The following is a 16,461-nucleotide window of genomic DNA, read 5'->3' as shown; positions in this document are numbered from 1 at the left end:
ATTAAACTACTTTGATGCCCTATTAAGTGTTTTGGGTATTTTTATAAGAGTTTGGGGTTGGCTTGTTTTAAGAAATTGATGGCGGTTTTGTAATTTATAAGAAGTTAAAAGCTTTTTTGTTATGTTGTAAATTAGCTTTGGGTGTGTTTATAAAGTCCATTTCATATGGGGTATTTTTATAATTTGAGCCCCCATATTGGGTATAATAGTAAATCTCTCATCTTTAAAATAATTTTTTTCTTCTAAGAAACTCAAAACAAAATACCAATTAATTATTTTTTAATTGAAAGAAAAAGGAAAAGTAGAGAAGAAGAGGAAGATAAATCAATGTAGTCTGTAGAAGTAGAAGTTCATGTGAATGTGTTGAACTGTGAGGTATTGGTATTGAAATCATAGCCTGAGGGGTTCGTTTCACTGACGTCTCTGTTGGAACGACCAGTAGCACTATAACAAGAATGCACTGGGAGTGATGTTGGAGGAGCAGAATAGGTCTCCACCACCATGGACATGTTTGATGAGGGAATGGGCAGTGGAACTTCAAATCTAAGCCAACAACCAACAACCAATAAACACTCCATTTGCTTCTCATCAAAATCTCCACATAGTTTTGGGTCGGCTGCTTCCCTTCTGCATAAAGCTCCCAAACCCAGTCCACCCTACTGACTTGATTACTTGTCAACTTAGGATCAACAGGTTTCCTTCCGCAGGATATTTCCAAAGCAACAACTCCGAAGCTGTAGACATCTGCGTTATATTGTAGAGGAAAACATTAATTTTAGCATGAAAAATGAAAAATAGGACTAGGTATTTATATATAAAAAAATTCTGAAAATTTTGATATTTTCTTTTTAAATTTAGTTGCTGACGTCATCAATAACTTCAGGCAAGATTTGCCTTTGGGCCTGCCCAGGCTTGTGGCCCCCATCAATTGCCTAGTCTTGCCTTTGTGCGCTGGAGACAAAAGCTGGGCCTAGGCCCTCTCCTGCCCGGGCAAGCCAGCAGCGTTGGACATGCTCTTAGCATATTTGCTTACTGGCCATTACACTTGATTTATAATAATTTGGACTATTTGACCCTTCACTTAGATTAGTGAGCTTATTGGCTCTCAACATAGCTTTCTTTGAGTAGCTTTTGGCTCCATTAGTTTGAGAGTTCTTTTTGTTCCATATGACTTGGGTTGGGTTGCTTTTTTGCTCCCTAAGAGAAACTCTAGCGAGGAGCCCAAGCTCGAGGCTGGGGGGAGTCCAAGCCAAAAAGCCAGTTCTAGCGGGCCACTTTTGCCCGAGCTGGAGGTGGGACCCACGAAGACGGACTGGCCCGAAGGCAGATCTCGCCTGAGGGGGGAGATGACGTCAGCGTGTGCCACCAAAGCTAGAAGACAGGTGTCGTCGTTTGGGCGCTTCGATCGACTGCTCTCCTCCTATCCAACGGCTGGGCTTTTTTTTTTTTTTTTGTTATAAAATTATGAAAAAAATACCAAAAAATTCTGGAATTTGTTTTCTATAAATACCTACCAACAGTGGAATCAAATTACCTTATTTCCATTTTCAACATTTAAGTAAATGTCTTTGTCCTTTTACTTTTATTTATTTTTATATTACTCAATTTACAATGTAAATAAGGAAGTACCCCCATTTGGATTCAAATAAAAATACTAGAAAATTAAATTCCCACCAAATCAAAATATGAAAATTCGGTTTTAGTGCAAAATACGATTTATGCTAAAAGTGATGGCTTATTAAGTCAATATATACTTCATAATAAAATCCCATAAAATCAAGTTTTCTTATTTGAAGTGTAAGGAATAAAAGCCGCCAAAAATTATCTTGAGAAAATGATTATTCTGAAAAACCATTTTTCATACTTAGTCAATATTGCAACTCCGCTAAAAAATTTCTGAATCCGCCAGTGCCTACCAATACTCTTCACTTTCAACACTAAATCCTCATACATTTTCTTCTACTTTTACTATTATTCACTTTTTACTCAATATTTTATTCACTTTTAAATTGTATTTTTATTTATCATCTTATCCGAAAATTTTATCTGATTAAGATATAAATTTTATAATAAATATTGACACGTACGAACTCGAAAATCTTATCTGAAAATATTATCCAAATTAATTGTTTAGGTAAAAAAATTTGTGAAAAAAATAAAAAAATGAATAATATTTGTCCTTTGCCATAGCAACTGGTGAAAACATACATTGCTTTTTGCAAAGGCAGCCACTATTCACATAAATAGTAGTTGCCCTAGTCCTTTTTTTACCATGACAAAAGTAAATGAGTGGAATTGCTGTAATAGTTTGTGAGTTGCCTTGTTTACACCCACATAGATTGGGAGTTGATTGGTTCACTCCACTTTGCTTTGGAAGGCTACAAGTCCTTTTATAGATGAGAGTAGCCGAAATCACCAAGTCCACCGACTTGGTTTCTTTTACTCCAGCCACAAGTGTGTGGCTTATACTAGAAACTTCTATATTTTACAATATTATTTTTGTGGCTATTGTTTAGCCATCATGCTCCACCTCCTTATTCTTTTCTCCACAATCTAGGTTCTTCCACCAATAATGATTCTTCTGGAACCTTTTGGATCTTTTTGTCACGAATGGGCATTAGTATTTTCAACAATCTGATTCCTTGCTGATTCCACCCTTGTTCCAGCCACATTCCTCGTCGTTTCTGGTTGTTTTTCATGGTCCACAAGTCGAGCTAATCCGAAATCTCCAAATTTTGGGTTGAAATTTGAAGCCAACATAATGTTGCTAGATTTGATATCTCTGTGGAGTACACATTGTTCCCATTCTTCGTGTAGATATAACAAGCCGGAGGCTAAACCTTGAACAATTTTGTACCTTACCTCCCAAGTTAACAAGTTTTTTGCTTTGAATAGATGAAAATCTAAACTGCAGTTGGGCATGAACTCGTAAACAAGTAGGAGTTCTCTTTTCTCATGGCACCAACCAATGAGCTGCACTAGATTCCGATGCCTAAGACGACTGATGATTCTTACTTAAGACGCATACTCCTTTCGTCCTTGTTTAGACCCCTTAGACATTCTCTTAATAGCGACATATGAGTTCAAGCCTTTTAAGAAGCCTCTATAAACCGCACCAAACCCTCCCTCTCCAAGCTTTTCTCCCTCCTCAAAATTTCTCGTTGCACGAGCCAACTCCGTGTAGGAAAACTTCCTGGGCATTCACTTTTCAAATTCGTCAATGGAATCATTCAGCAGGGATCTTCCTCACTTTCTCCTGCTGTTTTCCGCTTGTTCCACCCCAGGATGAAGCAAACAAAGCATAAAGCTCCAACCAAGGCAATGCATCCACCAACACCCAATGCAACCGCTCGTTGTCCTTGTTGAGAACTAGTGCTTGTTAGAGGAACTACCGAGTTCACTCCGCTCGTTCCATTGTCATCATCGGGAGAAGAGTTAAAATTCCAAGAGGTGATCATATGCACAGCAAATTTAGCACCCGTGGCAGCAGAGAACCCAACAATAACCCTATCCGGCAAGTAGCTCTAATCAACTCTCTGATTTAGATAACTACTCACTTGGGTACCATTTAGAATGGTAGTGAAGGCAACCAGAAGAGTTTGCGAGGTAGAATTATAACTAATGGTAGCACCATTTTCTTGTCCATTCATAATACCACCATCCCATGTACTATTGGTAATAGACTTGAGAGAGTTGATGTCAATACCACATGTTGGAAAGTAGGGTCCCCAATGTATGACTCTTTATATCATTATAGATATCAAATTCCATCACCTAAAAATACTTATAAGATTTTCTACCAAACGTTTTCAGTTGTCAAAAAGCGTTTTTAGAATTTTTAACTATTTGAGCTACAAGTTTCTTTACAATTCATAAGGTACTAGTTAAGAAATGTGCTAGGTTTGCCTAATAATAGTAGTGCATGTAAAGTAGCAATGTTACATTGATAACAGGCATAAATTAATACGCTAACTATCCAATTAAAAATACTCACAAGAGTACGAATCTATTAGAGTATAGATTTGTAAATACGAGGTCGTTCTCACGAGAACTTGATAGTTTATAAGCAAATCTAGTTTGAATATGTTAAGAACACTGAATTTAAACACAATCACAAGAAATTAAACAAGAAAAGTGATAGTGTACATTAAATGAAACACTTAATTTAAGAAATGTGCTAGGTTTGCCTAATAATAGTAGTGCATGTAAAGTAGCAACTCGTAATTTTGTTTTTCTTTTTGGTTCTTAAATCTATTGTCATCTTTTTTTTTTCTTTTTTTTATAGTATAAGTGATAGTCTAAACAAGAGTGGAGTGTGAGATCCCACATCGACCAAACGGAGAGGGGGTGATGTGCCTTATATGACACAACTCGCATCCTCATAGCGTGAGGCCTTTTGGGAGCTCACTGGCTTCGGGTTCGTAGGAACTCCAAAGTTAAGCGAGTTGGAGGCTGGAGCAATCCCAGGATGGGTGACCACCCTGGGAAGTTGCTTAGTGAGCTCCCAGAAACAAAACCGTGCGGGCTGGTGAGAATGTAGCCAGGCCCAAAGCGGACAATATCGCGCTACTGCGGAGCCGGTCCGGGGTGTGACAGTTTGGTATCAGAGCCACTCTGCCGTGTGGTGCGAGTGTGCCGACGAGGACGTCGGATCCCTTAAGGGGGGTGGATTGTGAGATCCCACATCGACCAAACGGAGAGGGGGTGATGTGCCTTATATGGCACACCTCGCATCCTCATAGCGTGAGGCCTTTTGGGAGCTCACTGGCTTCGGGTTCGTAGGAACTCCAAAGTTAAGCGAGTTGGAGGCTGGAGCAATCCCAGTGTAAGAACCCAGAACAAAATATCCAAAAAGGAAGAAAATATCTAAAAAGTAAAGAAAATATCTTTTAGCGAAATGACCAAATTGCCCTCGCATTATTTTTAAGGGGGAAAATTTGACGTTTTGATCGAGAAAGAATTTGGGACTTTCGCCTACGCCATTGCATAGAGCGCGGCGAGAGGAATTCGTAGACACGGAGTAGACCCGAATCGGACCCGTAACGAAGAAGTTATGGTCTAAAAACCGCGAGGGGCAAAATGGTAATTTGGTCAAAAAGTCAGATTTTTAAAGCTCTCTCTCTCCTCTCCCCCGTCAGCTCTCTCTCTCCCCCGCAGCTGCCCTCGCCCGCGACCTTCCTCCCTTCCCGAAGTCGCACCGGTCGCCTCGCTTGGAGTTGATCTCCGAGACCGGTGCCAAACGAACCAGCACACGACGGCCGACGTTTCCCTACCCACCTCCGCCGCTGCCGTGGCCGGAATCGGCCGGAATCTGCCATGGAAGTCGACGGTTCGTCCGAATGCCATCCGAACTTCCAGCCGCTCGATCTCCTCCGTTTCTCAACCAAATCAGTCGAGTGAGGTATGGATTTTCATCTATTTTTCGTGCTCTATCTGCTGGTTATCTGGGTTTAGATCAATTCAATCTCTAGGTTGTTCGATTTACAATTTGAAATTTGGCCGAAACTTTGGCCCTTCGAAACTACTGTTTCCGGCCACTTTTTGGGGGTGGTCCAAGAACAAACGTGACTCCAAATGGGGTGTTTTACCTAGGGTAGGAGTTTGGAGTCTCGGTTCCACGATTTTTCGGCACACCCGAATCGCTTTGGGCACCCGATCTGCCCCGCGCGTGTGGCGGCGCGTGGGCCAGGGTAGTGGCATGGCTCTGGCCAGTTTTGAGGTCCTCGTGTCGTCACGAGCGCGTGGGATTTCGCGGATCTCGATTCGGAGTCCGTTTGAGCCCCGAACGGATTTTCCATATCGAGCGATCCGTGGGTGCAGTGTCGTGTAATCGTTGGATCGCGCTGAATTTTGGATATGTCGGTCTACGTGACTCCAGGATCGCGTAGGATTCGACGGATTGTGAATCGGAGTACCGGATACTCCGGAATCGCGAACCCTGGGGCTAGGGTTAGGGTTTTAAGCGATAACGCGATTTTGGTCAATCCGACCGTCCGATTCGGACCAAATTAGCAGAACATGGTTCCCATCCTATGAGAAACCTTCAGGGAACCCTAGATTGGCCATCAGAGACCGTGGACCCACGGGGTCCCGGGTTGGCCGATCGGGCAGGGTATCACTTAGCTGAGCATTGGACCTTTTAAAACTGGTCCAAGTGTCTGAAAAGGGCTATTGTGGGTTTAGGAAGAATTTGAATTTGAACGCACGTATTTCTAGGAGTCGGGGGCAGGGTGTTTAAATTAATTCCTTTATTCAGCGGTTTAGTGATTTACTATTCTTGATAATCAGGCATCAGAGGTCCAGCCGATCAGCAGGAGGAACCTTCAAAGGGTCAAATTAGCTCGGCCCATCTGTGAGTGGACTTTCTTTCAGGCATTATTTTATTAAATGAGTTATGTTGAGGTTTTCCGTAAATAAGATTTTATAATTGATTTTATATTGATTTTTATATAAACGAGTTTTTATAAATAAGTTTATTCGAATAAATTTCCTTATTTGATCTTGAGTAAGTTTTATTATGGTTTCGAATACGATAATTACAGGAATAGTTTTATAAGTCGGTGCTGCTTATTTACCAGTTATAGAAACAGAGGTTGAATTTCAAAACAGTTGAAACCGCAGCACGACTTGAGTTTTACAGTTATTATTCAAAGATTTCTTTTTACAAGGACTTTATTTTAAAACCACCTCGTACCCGTTTTTCTTTATGGTGATTACCCAGAGTCGGACCGATGTCTACGGACATCCAGTCTGATTAAAGTTCAGTCAGTGCACTTGACTTGCCTCACGAGTTTCGGGGACGCTCGGACCGTGAGTGCCAGGATTTGCTGCTCGGCAGACTTGGTGTCCCGAGACCTGCCAGGATTGCGGCTCGGCTGACTTTATGTCCCCGAGACCTGCCAGGATTGCGGATCAGGCTGACTACGGTCCCCCGCATCCTGCCAGAGCGACTCGAGTTGACTTGGTGTCATCGAGGAATCTGCCGGCGGGACAGGCCGATCATAGTCCCCTGATTTCACCAGTTTGCGGCTCGGGTAGCCTGTGTGACGCCCGAGACCTGCCAGGGAATTGACGGAAGTAACAGGGGTACAATTAGGTGGCAGTTTTAAAGGATTTTAAAGCTTTTACAGCAGATATTGTTTACTCATTTTTATTAGTAAATTCATTCGAGCGAAGTTTTAAAGGATTTTGAGCTTTCTTTTATTCAAGGATGATTTTCAGGCATTTTATATTGGTTTCTCAATGATTGCACATGTGTATTTTTTTGGTATTTTTATTCAGTATACCAGTTCTTTGATTCTTCCAGGCAGTAATATCTATTATATCAGATCGATTATGTAAGTTTCTTCATTAGTATACTAATTCATGCTGGTAGAATCTTTTATCTGGTGATATAGTTAAATTTTTGATATATAAATATCCCTAGTTATTTCAAAATGGGGGTATTATATTCTAGCTTGATTTTAAGAATCTCACTTTTTGTCCACTCACAGTTTAAAACTTGTTTTTCGCCTCCAGGTTGTAGAAGTGCATAGGATCCACCACCGGGCCTCTCTTAACCTCCACGCTTCAAAGTCAGGTAAAGTTGTAGAAATTTTTCCTGAAACCCCGTGAACTTTAGAAAATGGCTCTGATATCGAGTTTTTTGGAAAATTTGAATCTGGCAAATTTTGGTTTATTCTATTCTGGCAGTTGGGTGGAAATTTTTGAGATCGTTTACAGGTGAAAATTTTGGGATTGGTCAAAATACAGGGGAAACTCTGCCGAATTTTCGGCAGAAGTCTAAGGGAATATTAAAGAGAAATTGAAGTAAGAGGGCAAAAAGGTCAATTGTGCCCGACATTCGCCAGGTGTCGGACATGCACAGGACTTGGCTCGAATTTCAAAGTGGAAATTGGGTCGGGTCCTGTCAATTTGGTATCAGAGCATAGGTTTTACTTCCTGTAGACTTCGCACTCTGTGCATCCTTGTTCTCTTCTCAAGTTGGGCCCAAATGGTGGTGGTATCCGTGGGAAAATTAGATAGTTATCCCGATGTAAAGGGATGAAATTTCCAAATCAGACAGGAGGTGCGTCGGTATCTGAACCGGCAGAGTAATCTCATGTAAGAGGTTTGTAAGGAGCCGTATCTACTGTACCTAGTAGGCGGGGAAATCCTAACACTCAGTAGACCCTGGAGATGTTAGCTCAGGCTATAGACGGCCAGGGATCCATCCGCGGGATGGGTGGATCAAGTAAACAGAATTCAATAATAAAAGAAGATTGAGTTGAAGGAATATAGCAGGTCATAGAAATCATGGTTGTTCCACAGGAAAATAAAGTTTTGGGCAGGATTTGGTTAAGAAGTGATGTTAAAATCTTCTGACACATACGAAGTAAGCAGTTTGGGAACAGAATATGATAGGCAATCTCATTCATGAATCTACAGAAGGTGTGAATGCAGGAGTTTTTGCAGCAGGATAGAGAATAATGGTTAAACCCGAATACGTTCTACTATTAGAAATCGGAAAGTAAGAAGTAGTACCTGGTTGCTTTAAAGTTAAAAAGCCTCCATCCCAGGTATTGTGATTAGTGTGTGGTGATGTCTGTTCCAGTCAGATAAGGGGCAGCCTATGGGTTGCACTTTGTACACAGTATTTGGAGAAAGATAATCTTAATCAGGAAGAGATCAAGAAGGATACTACAGTGGTGATTACAGTTTTCCATCATCGAATGGTCGCAGGTTTGGAAGCCATCGAATTGGGTCTAGGGTCAGTAGAGAAACCAGCTAGGATGGTAATATTGCAAATGGTTTTAAGGTTGGTGTAGTCAAAAAGTATTGAAAGACAGGTGTTGGTAGGCTCTAACAGGAGAAGTTGCCCTAGTGTGCCGATGTGGTAGGTACCCTTCTGGACCCTGCTAGCGGGACACCAATCTTTACAGTTTAAAAGTAGAAACTCAAGTTAAGTTTTAGCTGGACTTAGGTAAAAGAAGCTTTTGAGCTTTGATTTCAGTTTAGTACCTTAAGTGACAGTTGTTGGAAGGTTATGGAGACATAATCTACTACTATTTCAGAATGATTTGGGGAAAAAGGATGCTGGTTTGAAAATATGCCTTAAGTGGCCGTTGTTGGATTTCTTTGGGACCATATGTCTCCAATAGATGCCTCACTCGAGACATAGCATGAATTACCCAAGTACGAAGAAAGAATGTTAAGCAAGGTTCCTTGAAATCTGGAAGTATCGTAGGAAGTAAAGAATCTGATTGAATTAAGCAGAAAAAGATTCTAAGTAATCCAGGAGTGGCAAGGAAGGTAATTAGCTTTCAATGGTAGTTTACAGCGTAATAACCTGAGTTGTAGATGCAAGAGAAATCCTTCCCCGTTTGGTATCACAGAGAAGTAAATTTCGAGGACGAAATTTTTATAAGGGGGGTAGATTGTAAGAACCCATAACAAAATATCCAAAAAGGAAGAAAATATCTAAAAAGTAAAGAAAATATCTTTTAGCGAAATGACCAAATTGCCCTCGCATTATTTTAAGGGGGAAAATTTGACGTTTTGATCGAGAAAGAATTTGGGACTTTCGCCTACGCCATTCCGTAGAGCGCGGCGAGAGGAATTCGTAGACACGGAGTAGACCCGAATCGGAGCCGTAACGAAGAAGTTATGGTCTAAAAACCGCGAGGGGCAAAATGGCAATTTGGTCAAAAAGTCAGATATTTATATCACTCTCTCTCCTCTCCCCCGTCAGCTCTCTCTCTCCTCCCGCAGCTGCCCTCGCCCGCGACCTTCCTCCCTTCCCGACGTCGCACCGGCCGCCTCGCTTGGAGCTGATCTCCGAGACTGGTGCCAAACGAACCAGCACACGACGGCCGACATTTCCCGACCTACCTCCGCCGCTGCCGTGGTCAGAATCGGCCGGAATCTGCCATGGAAGCCGACGGTTCGTCCGAATGCCACCCGAACTTCCAGTTCGAATATCTCCCTCATTTCTTCACCAAATCTTTCGAGTGAGGTATGGATCTTCACCTATTTTTCATGCTCTAACTGAGGGTAGGCTGGGCTTTGAGCGATTTCATCTCTAGATCACTCGATTTTCGACTTGAAGTTTGGCCGAAACTTTGGCCCTTCAAAACTACTGTTTCCGGCCACTTTTTGGGGGTGGTCCAAGAACAAAAGTGACTCCAAATAGGGTGTTTTACCTAGGGTAGGAGTTTGGAGTCTTGGTTCCGAGATTTTTCGGCCACCCGAAATCGCTTTGGACACCCGATCTGTCCCGCGCGTGTGGCGGCGCGTGGCACAGGGTGGTGGCACTGCTCTGGCCAGTTTTGAGGTCCTCGTGTCGTCACGAGCGCGTGAGATTTCGCGGATCTCGATTCGGAGTCCGTTTGAGCCCCGAACGAATTTTTCATATCGCGCGATCCGTGGGTGCAGTGTCGTGTAATCGTTGGATCGCGCTGAATTTTGGATATGTCGGTCTACGTGACTCCAGGATCGCGTAGGATTCGACGGATTGTGAATCGGAGTCCCGGATACTCCGGAATCGCAAACCCTGGGGCTAGGGTTAGGGGTTTAAGCGGATAACGCGATTTTGGTCAATCCGACCGTCCGATTCGGACCAAATTCGCAGAACATGGTTCCCATCCTATGAGAAACCTTCAGGGAACCCTAGATTGGCCATCAGAGACCGTGGACCCACGGGGTCCCGGTTTGGCCGATCGGGCAGGGTATCGCTTAGCTGAGCATTGGACCTTTTAAAACTGGTCCAAGTGTCTGAAAAGGGCTATTGTGGGTTTAGGAAGAATTTGAATTTGAACGCACGTATTTCTAGGAGCCGGAGGCAGGGTGTTTAAATTAATTCCTTTATTCAGCGGTTTAGTGATTTACTATTCTTGATAATCAGGCATCAGAGGTCCAGCCGATCAGCAGGAGGAACCTTCAAAGGGTCAAATTAGCTCGGCCCATCTGTGAGTGGACTTTCTTTCAGGCATTATTTTATTAAATGAGTTATGTTGAGGTTTTCCGTAAATAAGATTTTATAATTGATTTTATATTGATTTTTATATAAACGAGTTTTTATAAATAAGTTTATTCGAATAAATTTCCTTATTTGATCTTGAGTAAGTTTTATTATGGTTTCGAATGCGATAATTACAGTAATAGTTTTATAAGTCGGTGCTGCTTATTTACCAGTTATAGAAACAGAGGTTGAATTTCAAAACAGTTGAAACCGCAGCACGACTTGAGTTTTACAATTATTATTCAGAGATTTCTTTTTACAAGGACTTTATTTTAAAACCACCTCGTACCCGTTTTTCTTTATGGTGATTACCCAGAGTCGGACCGATGTCTACGGACATCCAGTCTGATTATAGTTCAGTCAGAGCACTTGACTTGCCTCACGAGTTTCGGGGACGCTCGGACCGTGAGTGCCAGGATTTGCGGCTCGGCAGACTTGCTGTCCCGAGACCTGCCAGGATTGCGGCTCGGCTGACTTTATGTCCCCGAGACCTGCCAGGATTGCGGATCAGGCTGACTACGGTCCCCCGCATCCTGCCAGAGCGACTCGAGTTGACTTGGTGTCATCGAGGAATCGGCCGGCGGGACAGATTGATCATAATCCCCTGATTTCGCCAGTTTGCGGCTCGGGTAGCCTGTGTGACGCCCGAGACCTGCCAGGGAATTGACGGAAGTAACAGGGGTACAATTAGGTGGCCGTTTTAAAGGATTTTAAAGCTTTTACTGCAGATATTGTTTACTCATTTTTATTAGTAAATTCATTCGAGCGAAGTTTTAAAGGATTTTGAGCTTTCTTTTATTCAAGGATGATTTTCAGGCATTTTATATTGGTTTCTCGGTGATTGCACAGGTGTATTTTTGGTATTTTTATTCAGTATACCAGTTCTTTGATTCTTCCAGGCAGTAATATCTTTATATCAGATCGATTATGTAAGTTTCTTCATTAGTATACTAATTCATGCTGGGAGAATCTTTTATCTGGTGATATAGTTAAATTTTTGATATATAAATATCCCTAGTTATTTCAAAATGGGGGTATTATATTCTAGCTTGATTTTAAGAATCTCACTTTTTGTCCACTCACAGTTTAAAACTTGTTTTTCGCCCCCAGGTTGTAGAAGTGCATAGGATCCACCACCGGGCCTCTCTTAACCTCCACGCTTCAAAGTCGGGTAAAGTTGTAGAAATTTTTCCTGAAACCCCGTGAACTTTAGAAAATGGCTCTGATATCGAGTTTTTGGGAAAATTTGAATCTGGCAAATTTTGGTTTATTCTATTCTGGCAGTTGGGTGGAAATTTTTGAGATCGTTTACAGGTGAAAATTTTGGGATTGGTCAAAATACAGGGGAAACTCTGCCGAATTTTCGGCAGAAGTCTAAGGGAATATTAAAGAGAAATTGAAGTAAGAGGGCAAAAAGGTCAATTGTGCCCGACATTCGCCAGGTGTCGGACACGCACAGGACTTGGCTCGAATTTCAAAGTGGAAATTGGGTCGGGTCCTGTCACCCAGGATGGGTGACCACCCTGGGAAGTTGCTTCGTGAGCTCCCAGAAACAAAACCGTGCGGGCTGGTGAGAATGTAGCCAGGCCCAAAGCGGACAATATCGCGCTACGGCGGAGCCGATCCGGGGTGTGACATGGAGGGAGGATTTCTCACACATACACGCAATTATGATGTCGTAAGAATTCAAACATGAGACATCTGGTCTACAAGTCAAAGCACTTTTTCACTCGGCTAGATCCCGTTGGCATTGTCATATGTTGATATCAAGATGTCTTTCCTCACACAAAAATGCCAAAATATGATCTGGTCAAACTCAAAGAAGATCAACTAAGAAAATTGGAATAGAGGTCCAGCTCAGTGGAAATGCATCAACTTGCAGACTAGAGGTTTCAAGTTCGAATCTTCAGGGCATTATAGTTGTGTGTGTGTGTGAGAGAAATCTCCCTACCTTGTAGTTTTTAGACTGTCATTTATACTAAATAAAATATAAAAAATAAAAAATGGGATTAGACCCATCAATACTACAAGTTTGTAGCTATATATGACTAACAAAATATTCAATGCCGAGGATGTGCAGACTGTGCGACTTCACAGAGCCTCACAGAGGAAGAAATCTAAAAAGTAAAAACTAATGTGCGGACTCTGCGACTTGTATGGCATCTAACATGATGCGTTTGTGAATATTTCACTTCCACTCAGTTGTCTTCAAATTTGATCCTATTTATTGATATTGTTAATCATTTAGGGTATATATAGTGGTCAACCTAAATTTGAAGTGGTTAACTAGTGAAGCCCACACGTTTTGTGTTTATTGATTTTTTTTTCTTTTCTTTTTTTATGACAAAATGTAATTGGCAGTTGGATGAGTGGGATTTGTGAAAATGAAACGAGGATCCTAATGTCTCGTCTCCTGGTAAGTCACAGGCAAACAGAGCAAGAGATACATGTCAACACACAGAGGCCCCCACAAATTCGAGAATTATTAATAACGTAAAAAGTTTTGACGATTTTGCTTAACGCGTTCATTCATAAAGTTACGATGATGATTGTACACATCATATCAATAAGTGTGAATCAAATGTGAAGAAAGTTGAGTAGGTGAGGTTTTTCAGCGCGTCCGGTCTTTAGGAAAGACATACAGGGTAGGACTGCTTTATGATGGTTTTAAAATATAAACGTGTATAGAAATATATCATTTCTTAGTGTGTAACTAAATTGATACAACATTACATTGAATTTGTATATTATCAAAACAAAGAGTGAAATGCATAATCTTGTAGAGGACAAAACAGTGGAATTACAAAAAATTTAAAAAGTTTAGAATCAAAATTATTTAGTTAGGCTTCTTTCTTACCCAAGTGAAATTTTTGGATGAGAATTTGTGGTAGAAGAAGGTGCGCTGAACTGTGAGGAGTTAGTTTGGCCTGAAGACAACTCAGTTTGGCCTCCTTGAGAATCACTAATATCTCTAAACAACATTGAGAGTGATTTCGGAGGAGCAAAATAGACGGCCACCGGCATCTTTGATGGGAGATTCGGCAACGGTACCTCGAAGTTAAGCACTTGAATTGCTTGTTGTATTGAAGGCCTCATGTTGTAGTCTGGATGAGCACACCACAACCCAACAATCATCAAGCACTCCATTTGTTTCTTATCAAAATCCCCACATAGTTTTGGGTCAGCTGCTTCATTGACTCTATCTTCTCCGTAAAGCTCCCAAACCCACTCAACCATATTGCTTTGAATACTTCCAAACTTTGGATCGATGGGTTTTCTCCCGCATGCTATTTCCAAAGCAACAACTCCGAAGCTGTAGACATCTGATTCTTTGCTAGCCTTTCCGGTGTTGAGATAATCCGGAGCCATGTAACCCATGGTTCCAGCCAAGATTGTGGTTTGCGACTGTTTTCCGTGGTCCACAAGTCTAGCTAACCCAAAATCCCCAAGTTTTGCGTTGAAATTTGAATCTAACATAACATTGCTCGATTTAATATCCCTATGCAGCACACATTGCTCCCACTCTTCATGTAGATAGAACAACCCAGAGGCCAAACCTTGAGCAATTTTGTATCTTGCCTCCCAAGTTAACAAGCTTTGTTCTTTAAACAAATGAGAATCTAAGCTCCCATTCGGCATGAGCTCGTACACAAGTAAGAATTTTCTTTCGTGGCACCAGCCAATCAGTTGCACAAGATTGCGATGCCTAAGTCGACTGATGATCTTTACTTCGGATGCATACTCCTTCGGTCCTTGTTTAGAACTACTCAAGATTCTCTTAACAGCAACATATGAGTTCAAGTCAGGTATAAAACCTTTATAAACCCCACCGAATCCTCCCTCCCCAAGCTTTTCTCCCTCCTCAAAATTACTCGTGGCCCGAGCCAATTCGCTATACGAAAACTTCCTCGGGCCAGCCCCATTTTCAAATTCGTCATCAATCAATTCATGAACCATAGTATGATCTTCATCACTACTTTCCCTAGCTCTTTCCCTCTTCTTCCACATGATGAACCAACCCAAACCCAACCCACCGAACAACACAGCACAGCCACCAATCCCCAACCCAACTGCTAGTCCTATACTCTTATTTCCTGACTTGCGGTTAGAATTAGTATCACGATCACCTAGTGAAGTTGAACTGAAATTCCATGAGATGATCTTATTCAGAGAAATATAGTTACCGGTTGAAGCAGAGAACCCGACAACGACCAAGTCGGGCAAGTACTGTTTCAGATCAATAATGTCAGAAAAATGTGTCATCTCTTGTGTAACATTCGAATCGGGTGCAAAAGTAGTGAAGGCAACACTCAGGTTTTTTGAAGTGGAATTGTAACTAATGGTAGCATTATTTGTTTTTCCTTCCATAATACCTCCTTTCCAACGTCTGAAAATGGTAGAGTTGAGAGAGTTGACGTCGATGCCCACGTGATCGTACGGGGGGTCGGTCGTTGAATACGCGTAGATGTCAAACTCCACCGCCACGAAAGCGGTGTCGTTTGGAGATGCGAAGTTGACGGGGAGGCCGAGATTGTTACCACCTGCTGGTTCTGTGTCGTTGAGGAGGAAGGACCCGCTTGGGGCTATGAAGAAGGCGAGGCCGTCCCCGTAGGTGGATTGTTTGAGCGAGTCGATGGCGAAGTCGAAACTAGTGGTGAAGTCCGCGAGTTTTCCGGTGGCCTTTTCGTGGAGGAGGAAGGGTTGGCTGTAGGTGGCTCGGCCGGCGCTGCCGTTCTTTAGCTGGTCTTCCCCGCTTTTGGTGAGGCGGAGGAATCCGCCCTCGAAAAAGGCATCCCCTTTTGTGAGTATGGTGGGGTAATAACTGCCACTGAAGCTGGAGAAACTAAGTTTAATGGAGTTGCAGAACGGGTTAACAGAAGAAGAAGAAGAAGAAGAAAGTGAAGCTTTGTTGAGTACTTTGCGACCATTTTGGAAGAGAAAAGAGAAGAGAGAAGAGAGAGTATGGTACTTATAATTAACGTGCACAAATGTTTGTCATCTAAAATATACAGATAATTAGTTTTGGAATTGAAATCGAACCTTCATTGTGATGCGAGTGATGTGGCGGGTTTTTATGAAATTTTCTAACGTTTATATAACATGTGAAATACGTTTTTGGAATTGAAATCGAAAAATTTTGGTTGCTGAATGAAAGACTTGAGAATATTGTTGAGTCCATGAAGCACTTTTCCAAGACTGGAAGCAGCGAGGAAGGAGAGGAGGACCACGGGGATATCTTTTTTCTATTCTTCAAATCTCACCTACGCCCATGTTTCTTTGAAGAAAAAGAATGCAAAGGATCATAATAGAATTCCACAAGTATCACTTTTCATTCAACATGGACCTACTTCTTTCAAGACTTGAGTAGCTTTCAACTTTTCTTTTCTTTTTTAGTAAGCTGGTGTTCTGCTTGATTTTCCTTTGCTTGCAAATGGGAATATATTGAAGAAGACTATTCTTAG

General features: G+C 41.9%; 2 pseudogenes across 1 annotated transcript; both read right to left on the bottom strand.

Annotated features, from left to right (window-relative positions):
* Window positions 1-350: 350 nt before the first annotated feature.
* LOC117625344 lies at window positions 351-3,771 on the bottom strand (annotated as a pseudogene).
* Window positions 3,772-13,791: 10,020 nt separating this feature from the next.
* On the bottom strand, window positions 13,792-15,927 carry LOC117625343 (annotated as a pseudogene). The gene has a single exon (XR_004585426.1). The product of XR_004585426.1 is annotated as an L-type lectin-domain containing receptor kinase IX.1-like (transcript).
* Between the last annotated feature and the right edge of the window lie 534 nt (window positions 15,928-16,461).

Source organism: Prunus dulcis, chromosome 4, assembly GCF_902201215.1.
Source record: "Prunus dulcis chromosome 4, ALMONDv2, whole genome shotgun sequence".
NCBI classification, from domain to species: domain Eukaryota; kingdom Viridiplantae; phylum Streptophyta; class Magnoliopsida; order Rosales; family Rosaceae; genus Prunus; species Prunus dulcis.
This window is presented reverse-complemented; position numbering and strand designations above follow the sequence as displayed.